We start from the raw sequence: 20,000 nt of genomic DNA, 5'->3' as shown, positions 1-20,000 counted from the left end.
TAGCGATTAGGAATAAGGGTTGCTTTTTGAAGTGCAAACCGCAAGTAGGAAGAGTTTTCAACTCTGTATCAGCCACTTGTTTTGTACCAGTGACCGCGTGTGTTGCCAGCAGGGTTTCGCACGACGTCCAGTGAAACTGTATGGATCGGTTGGCGAGGATCTGCAGCGAAATGCGCAATTCCTAACGTAATATTTATGTTTACTGTGCAAGTGAAACGTTTGGAGGCTTAGTCCTCCGACATTTATTACCGATACCTACTACTGTCAGCTGTACCGGGTGATCAAAAAGTCAGTTTAAATTTGAAAACTTAATAAATCATGGAATAATGTAGATAGAGAGGTAAAAATTGACACACATGTTTGGAATGACATGGGGTTTTATTAGAACCACCCAATATTGCTAGACACGTGAAAGATCTCTTGCGCGCCTCGTTTGGTGATGATCGTGTGCTCAGCCGCCAGTTTCGTCATGCTTGGCCTCCCAGGTCGCCAGACCTCAGTCTGTGCGATTATTGGCTTTGGGGTTACCTGAAGTCGCAAGTGTATCGTGATCGACCGACTTCTCTAAGGATGCTGAAATACAACATCCGATGCCAATGCCTCACCATAACTCCGGACATGCTTTACAGTGCTGTTCACAACATTATTCCTCGACCACAACTATTGTTGAGGAATGATGGTGGACATATTGAGCATTTCCTGTAAAGAACATCATCTTTGCTTTGTCTTACTTTGTTATGCTAATTATTGCTATTCTGATCAGATGAAGCGCCATCTGTCGGACATTTTGTGAACTTTTGTATTTTTTTTAGTTCTAATAAAACCCCATGTCATTCCAAGCATGTGTGTCAATTTGTACCTCTCTATCTGCATTATTCCGTGATTTATTCAGTTTTCAAATTTATACTGACTTTTTGATCAGCCGGTACATTGACATCGGAGTTGCACAGTCCAATTGAAATCCTGTATTCGGCAGTGAGTTAGAGCCTATGCAGTATGCATCTGGAAGTGGCAGTGTCGAGCTGTTTCTCTCTGTTGTCACATTGCTGGATAACTTGTTTCGAAATGTGAAAGTACTGGCTAGCGTCAGTCATGTTCTACTAGCGCCAGGTTAGTTTCCTGCAGCAAGCATGGACAAGCTGCTAGAGTGGGTTTGTAGTGAGTTTGGTTGGCATATGTATATTCCTGGTCTATCATGTATCATGTGTTCGGGAATCGGTTACAGCGCCTTTGTCAGTGATTCCAGTATTACGTGTGATCGCTGATTGTACACACATGTCGTGTGTGTTTTGGTAGTTCAGCTTCGTGAAGATTAGTGACTTAAAATTTGTCTGGTGTCTTGTATTAGTTGTTGTTTTGAGATGCTCGTGGAATCTGTTTGAAATCTGGTGCCGTGTCTCAGTGGTACGATACGAATAGCGAGTTTCCTGACCAGGAAATAAGTTTTGCATGTCGTTCGGGAAGAACGACCAGATGTCTCGTGTTTTGTGCCGAACTTTGAGCAACGAAATTAATAGTGGAGGCACAATCGTGCGGTGGACGATAACGCTGTGGTGTTGACACGTGACTGGCAAACACGGTTCCACAAAATACTAAATTTAGACTCGCTGCATATTATTAGTCATGATGTTGTTGAATGTTTGGACTAACGTAGCCCTGTTTAGTTCTGTTGTCGGCTTGTGCTGTTCTGTCTGCTTTAAGTATACTCGTCGTGATTTTGCTAGTGTTGTGTACATAGTTCCGCGTAGTCAGAGCGTACACAACTTTCCCAATGGAGCGCGCCCCGCTAAGCACAACAGCGCAGGCGCAGCGCTCGTCCGTCTCTGCACTACGAGATGGCGCTGTCTTAGAGACGGACTAAATTCTGCTTCCGCCGATCCGCGTATTAGTATGTAACGCAGCCAATGAGATTGCTGCTAATGTAGAACCTTTTCTCCTCGCAGATCACACTCGCGTAGAGATACCTGAACACGTGTGGTATTATAACGAGTGTACAGACCTCCGATTAGATTCTGCGTTAGTCTGCAATAGTCTGCATTTGTCTGTAGTCAAGTTCCAGTCTGTACCTAATAAGATTATCATATTCCTGTACATAGCCATGAAGATAAATGTGTAGACACTTTGTCAAGTATCAGAGATATGTGAGAATAAGATTAACGTACCAACACCAAAGGAACTTCAGATTGTCAATTGTAAATAGCATCCAGAATCAAGTTAATTAATTTTATGCTTTTTATTATTTTAATAAATGTGTGTGAAAATTAATCAAGTTCTGTTTAAAGTTGGTCACCGTCAATCTGCTACTCTAAGCGTGCAAGTGGCATTTCTATCGTCTGACCTAACAGCAGAAGATAAACACGCCATGATAAGACCACGTGACATATTGCTGACACTCACCTACTTCGTTAGAGCGTGTAATGGCCGCCTAGTCGTAGATATTGCTAATTGCTATAATCGCACTATTTCACTCCCATTTATGGAGATTGTTAGCACTTGATGTTGGGTTGGCACCATTAAAATGAATTGTGGTAATCGCTGCTGCTTGCTGGATCGCTGCTGCGTCTCGATGCTGATGCTGGCTCTAAATCTGGTTGTCTAGGGTTAAAAACATGAGGTCCCGTGTTTTTTATGTGCTTTTGATGATAAAGAACGAGGGAAACCAGCAAATATGTAATCTTCAAACATTTATTACTCTGGTGGCCATCTTAATTCCACTGTGCTCCAAAGACCATGACACATCACAAAGTAGTACTTCCTTTACATGTTCTTTGCATTGTTTTATCCACCTCAAAGAATAACACACAAACACACTTTACCAAAGTGACATTCCGACTGCGCCCCCCGACCCTTCTTGCTGCTGGTATTTGTAACATTGTCAAAGAACTACTAAAAAGAGATATAGTTTATAAGTCACATGTACATCTGTTAACATAATTTGTGCAGAAAAGTTATTAATTTGCATCGAGTGACATAATTTAACATGTTATTAAAATGACAAACAGATTTGTTGACTTGACAGAATAATTCTTTGTTACAAAAAGGCCGTTTTTTAGAAGTTTGTCAATTGACTTCTCTAATTTGCATAAATAAGTAAATAACATGAATTATTAAGAATTACATTGGTTTTTGTCTAAAATAGGATTGATTACGTGAATACTGAGTGAAAACGCTCCTAGTGAACGAATAGGTTTCACTGGGTGATTTTTATTTAAGGAGATCCAAAATACCTAAGTTGGCCACTATTTTTCGTACTTCATATTAATTATTTAAGATGAACTTAGTGTTTTTACATGATGACATTTGCTGTATCAGTGATCAAGTGATATTAACTTTTGTGTGCGTCAGTTATTCAGTATAATTTAATGGGTTGACTGTTTATGGAGACATGTTATGCAATCATTGTTAACATACACAATAACTTTTCTATAATCATAAATACTCGTTAAACCGGTTGAATTTGGAGGGTATCGCATACGTCGGTAAAGTAAAGTCTTTAATATGTTCCGTTACAAGCGACAAGTCAAATAATCTGATAGTGTGTGTACCGAAGGTCTTACAGTACTCACACCACAGATAGTAATCTCGTTGAACACACGTTCGCACATTTATGTTAAGTTGACGACGTGTTCTGATCAGCACGTGGTTTGAGGACTGCCGCTGTGTGTTTTAGCTGCTTCTACGGGACAAGGTCTTTATAAGCTGTCTTATTAGAACAGTCGCCCGTGCCACTTATGTTACGAACGTGTGCATTTTTATTAAGTTACGCCCTAGTGATGCGTATGGAATTACAGATGTATGTTTGTTCTCATGGTCGTTCACTTTTCTCAGTGGCTCTCTTGAGCTCTCATCTGCAAAGTCCTACAGCGGGCAATGCTCTGATTCTTTAGTGATTCACTAGACTAGAGCGCTGGATACTATTAAATCTACTACGTTATGCTGGGATTTAGTGTTGATCAGGTTAGTGCCTTTCGTTGTAAAGGCTTTAAGACTTCACTCTAAATTGTAAACCTGGTTTAAACTACAGCTAGTGCCGATTATTTTCGTCATATTTTACCATAAGTGCCTATTGTCATAATTTTGTAACGTAAAAGCTAGGTAATGTTAACGCTTTGTCTACTAATAACTAGTATTACTAACTGGGCATCTGGAAAAAATTTAAGTGTGTAACTCCTTGACTGTCAACGCTAACTCATGAACAACTGTGCACGTTGCTGTCATGTTTAATGTTCATATAGAATTGCCATTCTGATTCAGTTCTAGGACAATGCTCAACTGAATTTTTCTTTGTGATTTTAAATTTTGTCAGAAAGTGATGTTGTAGTTTCAAGTGAGATAAAGGTGCTTACTCCCAGTGTCAGAATTAGTGGTTCCGTTTCCATTCATCCTATATGTTACAATGAAATGAATACACCTAGCTGCATACAGCATTAATATAAGTCAACGGGGACAGTTGAAAATGTGTTCCCCGACCGGTACTTGAACCCAGGATCTTTCGCTTACATGGCAGACGTTCTATCCATCTGAGCCACCGAGGAGACAGAGGATAATGCGACTGCAGGGACTTATCTCTGGCACGCCTCCCGTGAGACCCACATTCCCAACTTATTGTCCTGCACTATACTCAGTGCCCCTGTCCATTATATTCATTACTCGCGGCTTTTAGCCGATTCCCCTAACAGTTCGGGCACTGTTTGTGCATCCGAACAGAAGAAGGATGGTCAAATGGCCAGTGAGCCTGTAATCTCCCCACGGAAAATTACCCTCTATCACGCAATAATTAATAATGGTCAACCAAATCATCCACATATATTTACGTTTGAAAAGTATCTGATCAGATTTTCTAGTAATATATGCGCCGACAGCTCGTCGACGCCAAGGTATTTTTCTAGTACGTTTATTCTTTGGAACAACAGAGGTACAGAAATGTATGCTCCATGGTTATTATAGAGAGAGAGAGGAACAGCTTCGGAAGTATCGGTTGGAAGATTGTCGGATTGCTAAAGGAGATTTATTTACTCTTCCTCGCGCTAAAGCGAGCTAGGAAAGTTTGTGCCGCTAGCGTGATAGATAAAGAGAAAGAAGAACCTGTAAAAGAAAATTACATGAGACTTGGAACCAACAGAAAACGGAACATGTACGGAAATGGATTCAATATACAATTTTCCTCAGAAATAAGGTTTGTGACCATTTTATTCTAGAGTGAATGACGAATGAGTTCTCTGTCTGAACCATTGATGATTGTCTGGGCCCTGTAATTAATTGGGAAGTTTCAGCTGTGACGAAGAGAGCCTGCAATCTCTGAGTTTTTTGAAATAGTCCAAAAAGGCTTCGTCCACATCTGAAATTTTAGATCTGTCGTAAACTGAACGAATTGTTCAAACGATCGATTTTCCCAACTGAATGCAGCGCTTAATAATAATAACAAATGTAAAGATCTTTTCTAGCAAGCCAGCAGCTGAATATTAAGACGAAGGGCTCCACCAGAGATTCTACTAGGCTGATTTCACGTAAATAATATATTTAAACTGTACACAGATAAAGGACAGAGAGAGAGAGAGAGAGAGAGAGAGAGAGTGAGAGAATCCTCCATTAGCATAATTGTTTCTCTGTCTTTTCACGGATCAGCCTAACGAGAAAACACGAAGCCCTGACTTTATTGTACCGATTTATGTGTGAGAGGGAAAGAGCGCTAAAGGCGACAGATACACTTCTGTACAGACAAAACATTACACCAAGTTAGCGGCAAGCTGCATTCACATAGACTTTCATCATTTACAAAAGCAGAGTAGAATTCATTATAAGCCCTGTGAGTCACCTAACATTAGCGCTGGATATATTTCATAAACCACACCAAATACTGACGAACCGATTCCACAGACCGAACGTGATGAGAGGGGCTAGTGTGATTGTTTAATACAAACCATACAAAATCGCACGGAAGTATGTTTTTTGACACAAACCTACGTTTTTTTAAATGGAACCACGTTAGTTTTGTTAGCACATCTGAACATATAAGCAAATACGTAATCAGTGCCGTTTGTTGCATTGTAAAATGTTAATTACATCCGGAGATATTGTAACCTAAAGTTGACGCTTGAAACCTACGACGTTCAGTTGCGTGTTGTAACAAACACGGGTCACGGTCGGCGAGCAGCATTTGCAGAGACATGTTTACGATGACGACCGTGTTTACGAGTGTGGCTGTAGTGCACTGTTGTGGTTTGGTCTAGCTGTCGCAGTGTCCGCATGTAGCGCTTGCTGCTATTGTTATTCTGCATTCGTCCCCGCACGCAGACCAACTGTAGTACACCGTGTTACCAGACGTCTGTGATAGTGTAGTGTTGTAGGAACTGTGACCATGGTGTATTCGTACTCGGAGGCGGAGATGATACTCATCTATGGCGAGTGTCGACGAAATGCAGCTGAAGCCTGCAGGGTGTATGCAGAACGGTACCCGGACAGAGAGCATCCAACGTGCCGCACATTGCAAAACATCTACCGCCAACTGTATGCAACAGGTATGGTCGTAGCACGCAAACGGGTCCGTAACAGGCCCGTCACAGGAGAAGCGAGTGCAGTTGGTGTGTTAGCTGCTGTTGCCATGAACCCACACATGAGTACACGGGACATTGCGAGGGCCGGTAGACTGAGTCAAAGTAGTGTCATGCGCATACTGCATCGTCACCGCTTTCACCCGTTTCATGTGTCGCTACATCAGCAATTACATGGTGATGACTTTAATCATCGAGTGCAATTTTGTCAATGGGCATTAACAAAAATGGTTCAAATGGCTCTGAGCACTATGGGACTTAACATCTGTGGTCATCAGTCCCCTAGAACTGAGAACTACTTAAACCTAACTAACCTACGGACAGCACACAACACCCAGCCATCACGAGGCAGAGATAATCCCTGACCCCGCCGGGAATCGAACCCGGGAACCCGGGCGTGGGAAGCGAGAACGCTACCGCACGACCACGAGATGCGGGCTGGGCATTAACAGAGAATGAGTTGCAGTTCTACCTGTTTACCGATGAAGCGGGTTTCACAATCCACGGGGCAGTGGATCTACGGAAAATGCATTACTGGTCCATCGACAATCCTCGCTGGCACGGACAGGTAAAGCGACAGCGACCGTGGACTGTAAATGTATGGTGCGAAATCATTGGCGACTACCTCATTGGTCCTCACTTCATTGCAGGGGCCCAAACAGCTGCAACATACATCGCGTTTCTACAGAATGATCTGCCAACGTTGCTCGAAAATGTCCCACTGGAAACGCGTCGACGTATGTGGTATCAGCATGATGGTGCACCTGCACATTCCGCAATTACACTAGGCTGACCCTTGACAGGGTGTTCGACGGGCGTTTCATAGGACGTGGAGGACGCATAAATTGGCCAGCCCGTTCTCCTGATCTTACACCTCTGGACTTCTTTCTGTGGGGTACGTTAAAGGTGAATGTGTACCGTGATGTGCCTACAACCCCAGAGGATATGAAACAACGTATTGTGGCAGCCTGCGGCGACATTACACCAGATGTACTGCGGCGTGTACGACATTCATTACGCCAGAGATTGCAGTTGTGTGCAGCAAATGATGGCCACTACATTGAACATCTATTGGCTTGACATGTCGGGGGACACACTCTATTCCACTCCGTAATTGAAAACGGAAACCACGTGTGTACGTGTACCTCACCCCTCATGGTAATGTACATGTGCGTCAGTAGCAAAGGCCAATAGAAAGGTGTTAGCATGTGGACGTAATGTGCTGTACCAGTCTCTTCTGTACCTAAGGTCCATCACCGTTCCCTTTGGATCCCTACGTAATTCGGTGCTCTCCGATACACACGATCGAACAGCGGAGGAGTGGTACTCAAGCGTCAACTTTAGGTAACAATATCTCCGGATGTAATTAACATTTTACAATGCAACAAACGGCACTGATAACGTATTTGTTTATATGTTCAGATGTGCTAACAAAACTAACGAGGTTCCATTTTTAAAAAAACGTAGGTTTGTGTTAAAAAACATACTTCCGTGCATTTTTTTATGGTTTGTATTAACCAATTACACTAGCCCCACTCCTCACGTTCGGTCTGTGGAATCGATTCGTCAGTATTTGATGTGGTTTACGAAATATATCCAGCGGTAATGTTAGGTGACTCACCCTATATATATATATATATATATATATATATATATATATATATATATATATATATAGCCATTGAAATTGCTGCACCACGAAGATGACACGCTACAGACGCGAAATTTAATCGACAGGAAGAAGATGCTGTGATGTATAAATGAGATTAGCTTTTCAGAGTATTCACACAAGGTTGGCGCCGGTGGCGACACCTAGAACGTGCTGACATGAGGAAAGTTTCCAACCGATTTCTCAAACACAAACAGCAGTTGACCGGCGTTGCCTGGTGAAACGCCGTCCGATGTCGCCGAGCGGTTCTAGGCTCTTCAGTCTGGAACCGTGCGACCGCTGCGGTCGCAGGTTCGAATCCTGCCTTGGGCATGGATGTGTGTGATGTCCTTAGGTTAGTTAGGTTTAATTCTGAGTTCTAGGGGACTGATGACCTCAGATGTTAAGTCCCATAGTGCTCAGAGCCATTTTTGAACCTGGTGAAACGTTGTTGTGATGCCTCGTGTAAGCATGAGAAATGCGTACCATTACGTTTCCGACTTTGATAAAGGTCGGATTGTAGCCTATTGCGAATGCGGTTTATCGTATAGCGACAGTGCTGCTCGCGTTGGTCGAGATCCAATGATTGTTAGCAGAATATGGAATCGGTGGGTTCAGGAGGGTAATACAGAATGCCGTGATGGATCCCAACGGCCTCGTATCACTAGCAGTGGAGATGACAGGCATCTCATCCGCATGGCTGTAACGGATCGTACTGCCACGTCTCGATCCCTGAGTCAACAGATGGGGACGTTTGCAAGACAACAACCATCTGCACGAACTGTTCGACGACGTTTGCAGCAGCATGGACTATCAGCTTGAAGACCATGGCTGCGGTTTCCGTTGACGCTGCATCACAGACCAGAGCGCCTCCGATTGTGTACTCAACGACAAACCTGGGTGCACGAATGGCAAAACGTCATTTTTGCGGATGAATCAAGGTTCTGTTTACAGGATCATGATGGTCACATACGTGTTTGGCGACATCGCGGTGAACGCACATTGGAAGCGTGTATTCGTCACCGTCGTACTGGCGTATCACCCGCCGTGATGGTATGGGGTGCCATTGGTTACACGTCTCGCTCACCTCTTGTTCGCAATGACGGCACTTTGAACAGTGGACGTAACATGTCAGATGTGTTACGACCGGTGGTTCTACCCTTCTTTCGATCCCGACGATACCCTACATTTCAGCGGGGTAATGCACGACCGCATGTTTCAGGTCCTGAATGGGCCTTTCTGGATACAGAAAATGTTCGACTGCTGCCCTGGCCAGCACATTCTCCAGATCTCTCACCAACTGAAAACGTCTGGTCAATGGTGGCCGGGCAATTGGCTCTTCACAATACGCCAGTCACCACTCTTGATGAACTGTGGTATCGTATTGAAGCTGCATGGGCAGCTGTACCTGTACACGCCATCCAAACTCTGTTTGACTCAATGCCCAGGCGTATCAAGGCCGTTATTACGGCCAGAGGTGGTTGTTCTGGGTACTGTTTTCTCAGGATCTATACACCCAAATTGCGAGAAATGTAATCACATGTCAATTCTAGTATAATATATTTTTCCAATGAATACCCGTTTATCATCTGCCTTTCTTCTTGGTGTAGCAATTTTAACGGCTAGTAGTGTACATCCTATATGTTCTGGCGAACCGCAAACATCTTAGTTCCGACTTAGATGAAAAACGCAAGAAAAGAGAAGGCGGTGAAACGACATCGGCCAATGGTGCGCTGATTTGGACCGCACCACGACAGGAGCGGCCTGTACAAGAGGAGAATATAAGCGCCGCTCTTGACAGCCTAGGCTGATCAGCATTCGGTTAGTATTAGCACGACCCAGCAGAGAGTGCTACGATAGCAGTGACGTGTGATCCATATCAGTTGCTTGCATGAACACTGTGTGCAGCAAAGGACGCTTGTATGCATCTCGCCCATCGCTTGCTACCACTTGTTGTAAATTCAAATTAAGTATTGTCATTCTTCATATTTTAATAAAAACTACTAATGTGATTTTGCTCGAATTCTTGTATAGCATTCCTAGAACGCAGCATCCTTCAGGTACCCTATACGAGACGATTGGGCAGGGCCCCACATTATATTCCCAACAGTTCTTCAAAGAGGCGTGCCATCATTGTTACCGGCGTCGCGCTGGTTCAGATGGAAGGGTTCTCATAGATGCGTCCACCTCACTTCGAGGACGTCGGGCGTTCATACTTGGCACCGAACCTGAGGATTTAGTTCTTAATGAAGCGTGAGTTGGCAAAATTAAAGAATGGAAAAATGTCAGCCCAAACAATCCATCTCTCTGTCCCTGAACCACGCCCCTACCCGCTCAGTTACACTGACTCTGGTATCTGCTGAACAGCTTTACGTAAAATAATGTATTAAGATAATTAAACGTTGCACCAAAAACGCAGGTAATATTAAAATGGTGCAAGCAAATACAGCGATCATTGTCCTTTTCACGAAAGATATGTTACTGTATGTAGAAATTTTGAGGGCTGACTATCAGCAACGGGTTTGATGAAACTTCCTGGCAGATTAAAACTGTGTGCCCGACCGAGACTCGAACTCGGGACCTTTGCCTTTCGCAGGCAAATGCTCTACCAACTGAGCTACCGAAGCACGACTCACGCCCGGTACTCACAGCTTTACTTCTGCCAGTACCTCGTCTCCTACCTTCCAAACTTTACAGAAGCTCTCCTGCGAACCTTGCAGAACTAGCACTCCTGAAAGAAAGGATATTGCGGAGACATGGCTTAGCCACAGCCTGGGGGATGTTTCCAGAATGAGATTTTCACTCTGCAGCGGAGTGTGCGCTGATATGAAACTTCCTGGCAGATTAAAACTGTGTGCCCGACCGAGACTCGAACTCGGGACCTTTGCCTTTCGCGGGCAAGTGCTCTACCAACTGAGCTACCGAAGCACGACTCACGGCCGGTACTCACAGCTTTACTTCTGCCAGTACCTCGTCTCCTACCTTCCAAACTTTACAGAAGCTCTCCTGCGAACCTTGCAGAACTAGCACTCCTGAAAGAAAGGATATTGCGGAGACATGGCTTAGCCACAGCCTGGGGGATGTTTCCAGAATGAGATTTTCACTCTGCAGCGGAGTGTGCGCTGATATGAAACTTCCTGGCAGATTAAAACTGTGTGCCCGACCGAGATTCGAACTCGGGACCTTTGCCTTTCGCGGGCAAGTGCTCTACCAACTGAGCTACCGAAGCAGTTTTAATCTGCCAGGAAGTTTCATATCAGCGCACACTCCGCTGCAGAGTGAAAATCTCATTCTGGGAACGGGTTTGATATTAGGGGGGAATAGTACTTCAAAGGGAAGATTCAGTGGTGTGTGGAAACGAAACGGGTTTGTGGGTGTGAACGGCGACTATGAGTTTGTTAGAGGAATGTTATAAGGTTTGCGATTAATACTAGCAGAAGTGTCCTGCCGTCTTTCTCCAGAGAACTGAGTGTTTTTGAATTGCGTCTGTAATGCGAGGTATAACGGAAGTAAGATTAAAAAAAGGAAATTTAGCCATGATAAAATGATATTGGAAGTATTTTGAGTATACATGAAGGAAGAATTTAAGTGAAATATGACTGGGCAACTTGAGGGGCAAAGCTTGCGTAAAGAGCTGGAAGTAAATTATCAATACGGCTACCAACGCACAAATGTGCTGCACCAGAGTGCAGTTTGTACAGAACAGCACTTAAACAGCCAATTTTAAAAGAGCTGCTGCACACAATACCTTGCACAAGTAAATCTCTTTCACTTCCTAATTTATAGCTACTGCCTCGAGAAAGAATAGCAGATACTACATCGCTGATATTGCGACACAGCTTTAAAAGATATCAACCTGTTGCCTGAGATATCTTCCCACTGCAAAGAGTAGGACTTTCGAAGCAGCACACAACAGGAAAACTAAGCTGCAGTGCCATGTTTACGTTCGCGCTGGTAGTCACAGTCCAGCACAACAACAAACTTCATAAGCAATGCTAAACTGCCGAAAACCTTTTACACTGATGAGACAAACATTATGACCATTTACTTAATAGCTTGTTCGTCCGTCCTTGGAACCAAATACATAACTGATTCTGCGTATCACGTATCCGACAGTTTGTTAGTATGTCTGTGGAGGTATGTGGCATTAGATGTCCACACGCAAGCCATGTAATTCACGTAAATAACGGGCCGCTGATTCACGTACGCGGTGGTGGCTCCCGATAGTGACCCAAATGGGTACCATAGGATTTACATCAGGCGCATTTGGTCGCCGAGATTTGAATGTGAATTCGCCACAATGCCCCTGAAACCACTGTAGCACGGTTCTGACTCAGAAACACGGAGAATGATGTAGCTGGAAGATGACATCATCACCGGGGAAGACATTAAGCATGAAGGGATGCAGGTGGTTCCCAGCTGACAGCATATCTTCGATTACTACCACAGGTCCCATGTAAGTGCAGGAGTATATCTGCTCCCACCGACCTGCATATGTGGTTCGCTGCACGGTTTCGAGCCGCGGTTCACCTTGATGATGACGTCTGTGATGACGACCGGCGGCTTAATGTAGCAAAAGTGTGATCCACTCGAAGAAGCGACACGTTTCCATTGATCGACGGTCGAAACTCGATAGTCTCGTGCCCACTGAAATCATAACTGACGATGGCGTTTGGTCACCATGTGAACACGTAGGGCTGGTCTGCAGCTGAACTCCTTGTTCAACAATGTGCGATGGATGGTGTGCTCCGCAACACCTGTGCGCGCACCAGCATTGTGCTCTTTCGGCAGAGATGCCGCAGATCACCATCTGTCCTACTTTACAGAGCAGAAAAGCCTCGCTGTCTTCCTACCTCTTTCCGTAGAAGCTTCGCCGTTTTCGAGATACTTGTTCACAGGCCCTGCGGCCGGCCGGGGTGGCCGAGCGGTTATAGGCACTACAGTCTGGAACCGAGCGACCGCTACAGTTCGAATCCTGCCTCGGACATGGATGTGTGTGGTGTCCTTAGGTTAGTTATGTTTAATTAGTTCTAAGTCCTAGGGGACTGATGACCTCAGAAGTTAAGTCCCATAGTGCTCAGAGCCATTTGAACCATCTTTTCCAGAATCGCTTATCTCAATGGATTTCCCCATTTGCAGACCGTATATTCGCTAGGGTGATCCCCCGTCCGTGTCTGCTCTGCTTACATTCTTTCCTTACCCCGTCACGTGCCCACAGTGCCACCAGGTGTCACACAGCGTCGCGGTGGCCAGTGGTCATGACTTTATGGCTTATCAGTGTCATGCACGGTATAGCACATACGGGTTGTCTATTACCTTACAAACATTCTGCAATAATTTTTGTTGTGAATTTAATAGAACCTTTCGCTTTCCGTACGAAAGTAAATACACACAACAAAAATAGTTTTGCATCACCCCACTTTCCAGAACTCCTGAGATAGACGTTGACACAGTCCCTTGGACAGTTCAGAGATGTCACTAAACCCGCCCAAAGACGTAAATAACCAATCATTAGCAGCGCCTATTAGCCGGAGGAAATCCGACAGCCGATCAGTTCCAGTCATTGCACCAGAATGGAGGTACACAGCTCATGTTGTCTGTTGTTCAACGATGCCTAGACGGTCAATACCGCAGTTCGATCGCGTCCGCATTGTTACTTTGTACCAGGAAGGGCTCTCAACGAGGTAAGTGTCCAGGCGTCTCCGACTGAACCAAAGCGATGTTGTTCGGATATGGAGGAGATACAGAGAGACCGGAACTGTCGATGACATGCCTCGCTCAGGTCGCCCAAGGGCTACTACTGCATTGGATGACCGCTACCTACGGATTACGGCTCGGAGGAACCCTGACAACAACGCCACCACGTTCAATAATGGTTTGTGGCAGGCACAGGACGTCGTGTTACGACTCAGGCAGCAGGATGCGCAACTTCGCTCCCGACGTCCATGGCGAGGTCCATCTTTGAAACCGCGACACCACGCAACGCGGTACAGATGGGCTCAACAACATGCCTAATGGACCACTCGGCTTTGGTATCACGTTCTCTTCATTGATGAGTGTCGCATATGCGTTCAACCAGACAACCGTCGGAGATGTGTTTGGAGGCAAGGCGGTGAGGCTGAACGCCTTAGACACACTGTCCAGCGAGTGCAGCAAGGTGGAGGTTCCCTGCTGTTTTGGGGTGGGATTATGTGTTGCCGACGTACGCCGTTGTAATCCTGGAAGGCGCCTTAACGGCTGTACGATACGTGAATGCCACCGTCCGACCGACAGTGCAACCATATCGGCAGCATATTGGCGAGGCATTCGTCTTCATGACGACAATTCGCGCCCCCATCACGCACATCTTGTGAATGACATCCTTCAGGATAACGACACCGCTCGATTAGAGTGGCCAGCATGTTCTCCGGACATGAACCCTACCGAACATGCCTGTTATAGACTGAAAAGGGCTGTTTATGGACGACGCGACACACCAACCACTCTGAGGGTTCTACGCCGGATCGCTCTTGAAGAGTCGGACAATCTGGACCAACAGTGCCCTGATGATCTTGTGGATAGTATACCACGACAAATACAGGCATGCTACAATGCAAGAGGACGCGCTGCTCGGTATTAGATGTTCAGGTGTGTACAGCAATCTGGACCACTACCTCTGAAGGTCGCGCTGTATGGTGATACAACATGCAATGTGTGGTTTTCAAGAGCAATGAAAAGGACGGAAATGCTGTTTAAGTTAATCTCTACTCCAATTTTCTGTACAGGTTCCTGAACTCTCGGAACCAGGGTATTGTAAAACTTTTTTGATGTATGTATATAAACATTGTGGTATATTTTTCATTTAAATTGATACGTAACTGCACTTTAGTTACTCTTTCTGTCGCGACATTCGCTCATCATGTCGTGTTTAGTGCATAAACTTTCTTTATAAAAATCCGGTCGTTGTGCCTGAGCGGTTCTAGGCGCTTCAGTCCGGAACCGCGCTGCTGCTTCGATCGCAGGTTCGAATCCTACCTCATGCATGCATATGTGTGATGTCCTGAGTCTAGGGGACTGACGACCTCAGATGTTAAGTCCCATACTGCTTAGAGCCATTTGAACCATTTCTTCATAAAATCTTGCATTATCCCCTCTGTAGTGTGAGGTGTGTTTAACTGGCGAAACGATTCTGAAGCCCTAACACTGCCACTTAATGTTACACATTTCTACAGGGCCCCTTGCCCTGCTCCCTAACTCAAATACCACGGAACGTATTTTATTACTGGGCTTCTTGAACAATAACTTCTAACTCTCTATTCCCAACTTACAAGCTAAAGTGAATCAATTATCCTCAATACTGCCCCCTTGTGCGTTCATCTTCCTTCTGCAGTTTTTATGTCGAAGTATGCAATCCACTGCAATCTGAATGACTGTTAACTCAGTCTTGTGCTTCATCTTCTGCTTACCAAAACAAGGACAATGCACAGAAGAGCCACTGTGTGTCGTCTCTTCCCGGTACTGACCCTCCCGATATCAGTTCACATTCTGCAATGAGGTTTACAGAGAGAGTCGATCCTCCTACTGGTTCAGAAGCGTGTTTACAGACAGCATTAATTCCGGCCCTAGAGTTTGGTTTAAGCTGGTTAGATTTGCGCCAGATAGCAGTTCCATGGGCTCCTCTAGCCAATACAAAGAAGGCTACGAAATGTGCAGGTGAATTATCAGTGAAAACATGGTGGGCAGATGGAAAGTAGGCCACATTATCTCGTAAGCTGTACTGTTTATCAGACAACCACATCCATTTAATTCTGGCCTCCTTACTGCTGAGCTAGTATTAGTCTTAGTCGCAGGATAGGGGAATTTTGCTAAAATTCAGTGAAGGCGCGGTTGGGCGATGAAGTCTGGGGTCGCTGGCAGAGTGTGGTAATAGTCGGCAGCCAGTAGGCCAGGCAGAGTAAACATGGCGCGGAGCTGCAGCGGCATATTGCACGTACGATTTGTTTGGAATGGAGCAACAGCGAGGCAGGAACTGCAGCGTTGCTTTAAGTTATTGCGATGTATGAGGCGACGCATTAGGACAGAGCTGGGAGTGGTAATGTGTAAGTGGCTGACGTGTGGGTATTTATACCTGCTATAGTTTCTGCCTCTCTCTGACACTACGTCAGAAGCAAGGGTAAAAGCAGTATAAATAGTCAGGCACTTTTAGCTTGAGGGGTCTGCCAGGTCAATCGAGAGTCGGTTCGGACCTGTACTGGTCTGCGCTTTTAGGGACCAGTCTGGCAGCGATGTTGTAGAAGAAAGGTGCCTATTATGCGATGTTGTTGTTATTGTTGTTGTCTTCAGTCCTGAGACTGGTTTGATACAGCTCTCCGTGCTACTCTATCCTGTGCAAGTTTCTTCATCTCTTGGTCTCCCTCTACGATTTTTACCCTCCACGCTGCCCTCCAACGCTAAATTTGTGATCCCTTGATGCCTCAGAACATGTCCTACCAACCGATCCCTTCTTATTGTCAAGTTGTGCCACAAACTCCTCTTCTCCCCAATTCTATTCAATACCTCCTCATTAGTTATGTGATGTACCCATGTAATCTTCAGCATTCGTCTGCAGCACCACATTTCTATTCTCTTCTTGTCCAAACTATTTATCGTCCATGTTTCACTTCCATACATGGCTACACTCCATACAAATACTTTCAGAAACGACTTCCTGACACTTAAATCTATACTCGATGTTAACAAATTTCTCTTCTTCAGAAACGCTTTCCTTGCCATTGCCAGTCTACATTTTATATCCTCTCTAATTCGACCATCATCAGTTATTTTGCTCCCCAAATAGCAAATCTCCTTTACTACATTAAGTGTCTCATTTCCTAATCTAATTCCCTCAGCATCACCCAACTTAATTCGAATACATTCCATTATCCTCGTTTTGCTTTTGTTGATGTTAATTTTATATCCTCCTCTCAAGACACTGTCCATTCCGTTCAACTGCTCTACCAAGTCCTTTGCTGTCTCTGACAGAATTACAATGTCATCGGCGAACCTCAACGGTTTTATTTCTTCTCCATGAATTTTAATACCTACTCCGAATTTTTCTTTTGTTTCCTTTACTGCTTGCTCGATATACAGATTGAATAACTTCGGGGACAGGCTACAACCCTGTCTCACTCCCTTCCCAACCGCTGCTTCCCTTTCATGCCCCTCGACTCTTACAACTACCATCTGGTTTCTGTACAGATTGTAAATAGCCTTTCGCTCCCTGTATTGTACCCCTGCCACCTTTAGTATTTGAGAGTATTCCAGTCAACATTGTCAAAAGCTTTCTCTAAGTCTACAAATGCTCGAAATGTAGGTTTGCCTTTCCTTAATCTATTTTCTAAGATAAGTCGTAAGGTCAGTATTGCCTCACGTGTTCTAATATTTCTAAGGAATCCAAACTGATCTTCGCAGAGGTCGGCTTCTACCAGTTTTTCCATTCGTCTGTAAAGAATTCGCGTTAGTATTTTGCAGCTGTGACTTATTAAACTGATAGTTCGGTAATTTTCACATCTGTCAACACCTCCTTTCTTTGGGATCGGAATTATTATATTCTTCTTGAAGTCTGAGGGTATTTCGCCTGTCTCATACATCTTGCTCACCAGATGGTAGAGTTTTGTCAGGACTGGCTCTCCCACGGCCGTCAGTAATTCCAATGGAATTTTGTCTACTCCCGGGGCCTTGTTTCGACTCAGGTCTTTCAGTGCTCTGTCAAACTCTTCACGCAGTGTTGTATTTCCCATTTCGTCTTCATCTTATGTGATAGTTCCCTAATATGAGACACCCCAGCTGTGCTCATGTTAGGGGCTGCACTCTGATAGAGAGTTTCTTAAACACGTCTATTGTGTGCCAGACGACGACACAGCGAGTAGGACGCCATAGTTAAGCCGGACACAGTACGTAGAGGTTGATACAAAATTTCTTGTGTTTGGAGTTTTTGCGACATCGTTGTTGAGACAATATTTCAGCTTAAATGTGAGTGGATATTACTGCACTCTTTTATTGTTGTTATTCGTAACGGTATTACCTATAATTATTGACAATTAGGTTCATTTTCCAACGAACGTTGTTAACAAGTGCGTGATTCTTTGTGTAAGATAGCGAAATTCCTAATATGCGATAGTATGGGGATCCAAATACGCGACAGTGTCGCATATTACGATACCTGTCGCATATTGGGGGAACTCGTTCCCTCACGAATTTTTATATGTAATTTACGCAATACTATCATGAGCTAACAATATTTCATCATTTATTGTAGTAAAAGTTTGGCAACTGCGTTTATTTTAATTCGATTGAATTATCATAAACAGGGATTACTTTGAGTAGTCTTATGATCACAAATTGGAATGTTTTCTGGAACTTGATGGACGGTGCACCTGCAGGATCAGTATCAGCTTGTCATCCATGAGGCTGGATACAAACTGTGGTGTGCGTACTGTAAGACCTTCGGTACACACACCATCAGATTATTTGACTTGTCGCTCTAACGAAGTAGGCGAGTCTCAGCAATATGTCTCGTGGTCTTATCGTGGCGTGTTTATCTTCTGCCGTTAGGTCAGACGATAGAAATGCCACTTGCACGCTTAGAGTAGCAGATTGACGGCGACCAACTTTAAACAGAACTTGATTAATTTTCACACACATTTATTAAAGTAATAACAATCATAAAAATAACTTAGCTTGGTTCTGGATGCTGTTTACAATTGACAATCTGAAGTCCCTTTGGGTCTTGGTGCGTTAATCTTATTCTCACATCTCTGATACTTGACAAAGTGTCTATACATTTCTCTTCATGGCTATGTAACGGAATATGATAATCGTATTAGGCGCAGACTGAAACTTGACTACAGACAAATGCAGACTAATGCAGACTGATGAAGACTGACTAACCGGAGGTCTGTACACTCGTTATAATACCTCGCACGTTCAGGTATCACTGCGCGAGTGTGATCCGCGAGGAGAAAAGGTTCTAAGTTAGCAGAAATCTCATTGGCTGCGTTACATATTAATACGCGGATCGGCGGAAGCAGAATTTGGTCCGTCTCTATGACAGCGCCATCTCGTAGTGCGGAGACGGACGAGCGCTGCGCCTGCGATCTATTGGGAAAGTTGTGTACGCGCTGACTACGCGGAACTATGTACACAACACAAACTCACACTTTTACTCATTGGTTTGATCATTTTGTGAGTCATATAAAGCCATCTTCAAATAACCCTGTCATTTTGATTCTTGATGGGCATTATTCCCACACGTAGAATCTCGATGTGTTAGATAAAGCACGTGAAAATAATGTTCATATTGTATGTTTGCCACCTCACTCAACGCATAAAATGCAGCCACTTGACGTCCGATTTGTGGGGCCTTTGAAAACCTACTATGCCTAAGAGATAGAAACGTGGTTGGCAAGTAACCCAGGTCGTGTTATCACCCCATTATTAATAGCCAAGTTATTTGGGGCAGCTTACAACCGAGCAGCAAAAATGGAAGCATCTGTGAATGCCTTCAGAAAAACAGGTCTCATCCCATGCAACAGAAACATCTTTACGGAACATGAATTTTCAATTCATCGCCATGCTAACGCTCTTCAAGAAAGAGATGCCAAAATCGAAAATGAAACTACTGATGGTGATGGTAAAGCTGTCAGCCCGGCAGACATCAGACCTCTGCCACACATCGAAAAACCACCTGGAGTTAGTCAAATAGGTCAAACATCGCGTTAGTGCTCTGCTGCGTTTCTAACTTCAACTCCTTATGTGAAGCAATTGCAAGAATCTAAACAGAA

At 44.4% G+C, this 20,000-nt stretch overlaps 1 non-coding gene across 1 annotated transcript; it reads right to left on the bottom strand.

Moving 5' to 3' along the window:
* Positions 1 to 10,752: 10,752 nt before the first annotated feature.
* Trnar-gcg lies at positions 10,753 to 10,827 on the bottom strand. The gene has a single exon. It is a non-coding gene; the product is annotated as a tRNA-Arg (tRNA).
* Between the last annotated feature and the right edge of the window lie 9,173 nt (positions 10,828 to 20,000).

The sequence above is a fragment of the Schistocerca americana genome, chromosome 3 (assembly GCF_021461395.2).
Source record: "Schistocerca americana isolate TAMUIC-IGC-003095 chromosome 3, iqSchAmer2.1, whole genome shotgun sequence".
In the NCBI taxonomy this organism is placed as follows: domain Eukaryota; kingdom Metazoa; phylum Arthropoda; class Insecta; order Orthoptera; family Acrididae; genus Schistocerca; species Schistocerca americana.
The sequence above is the reverse complement of the archived record's forward strand: the minus strand, read 5'-3'. Positions and strand labels throughout refer to the sequence as shown.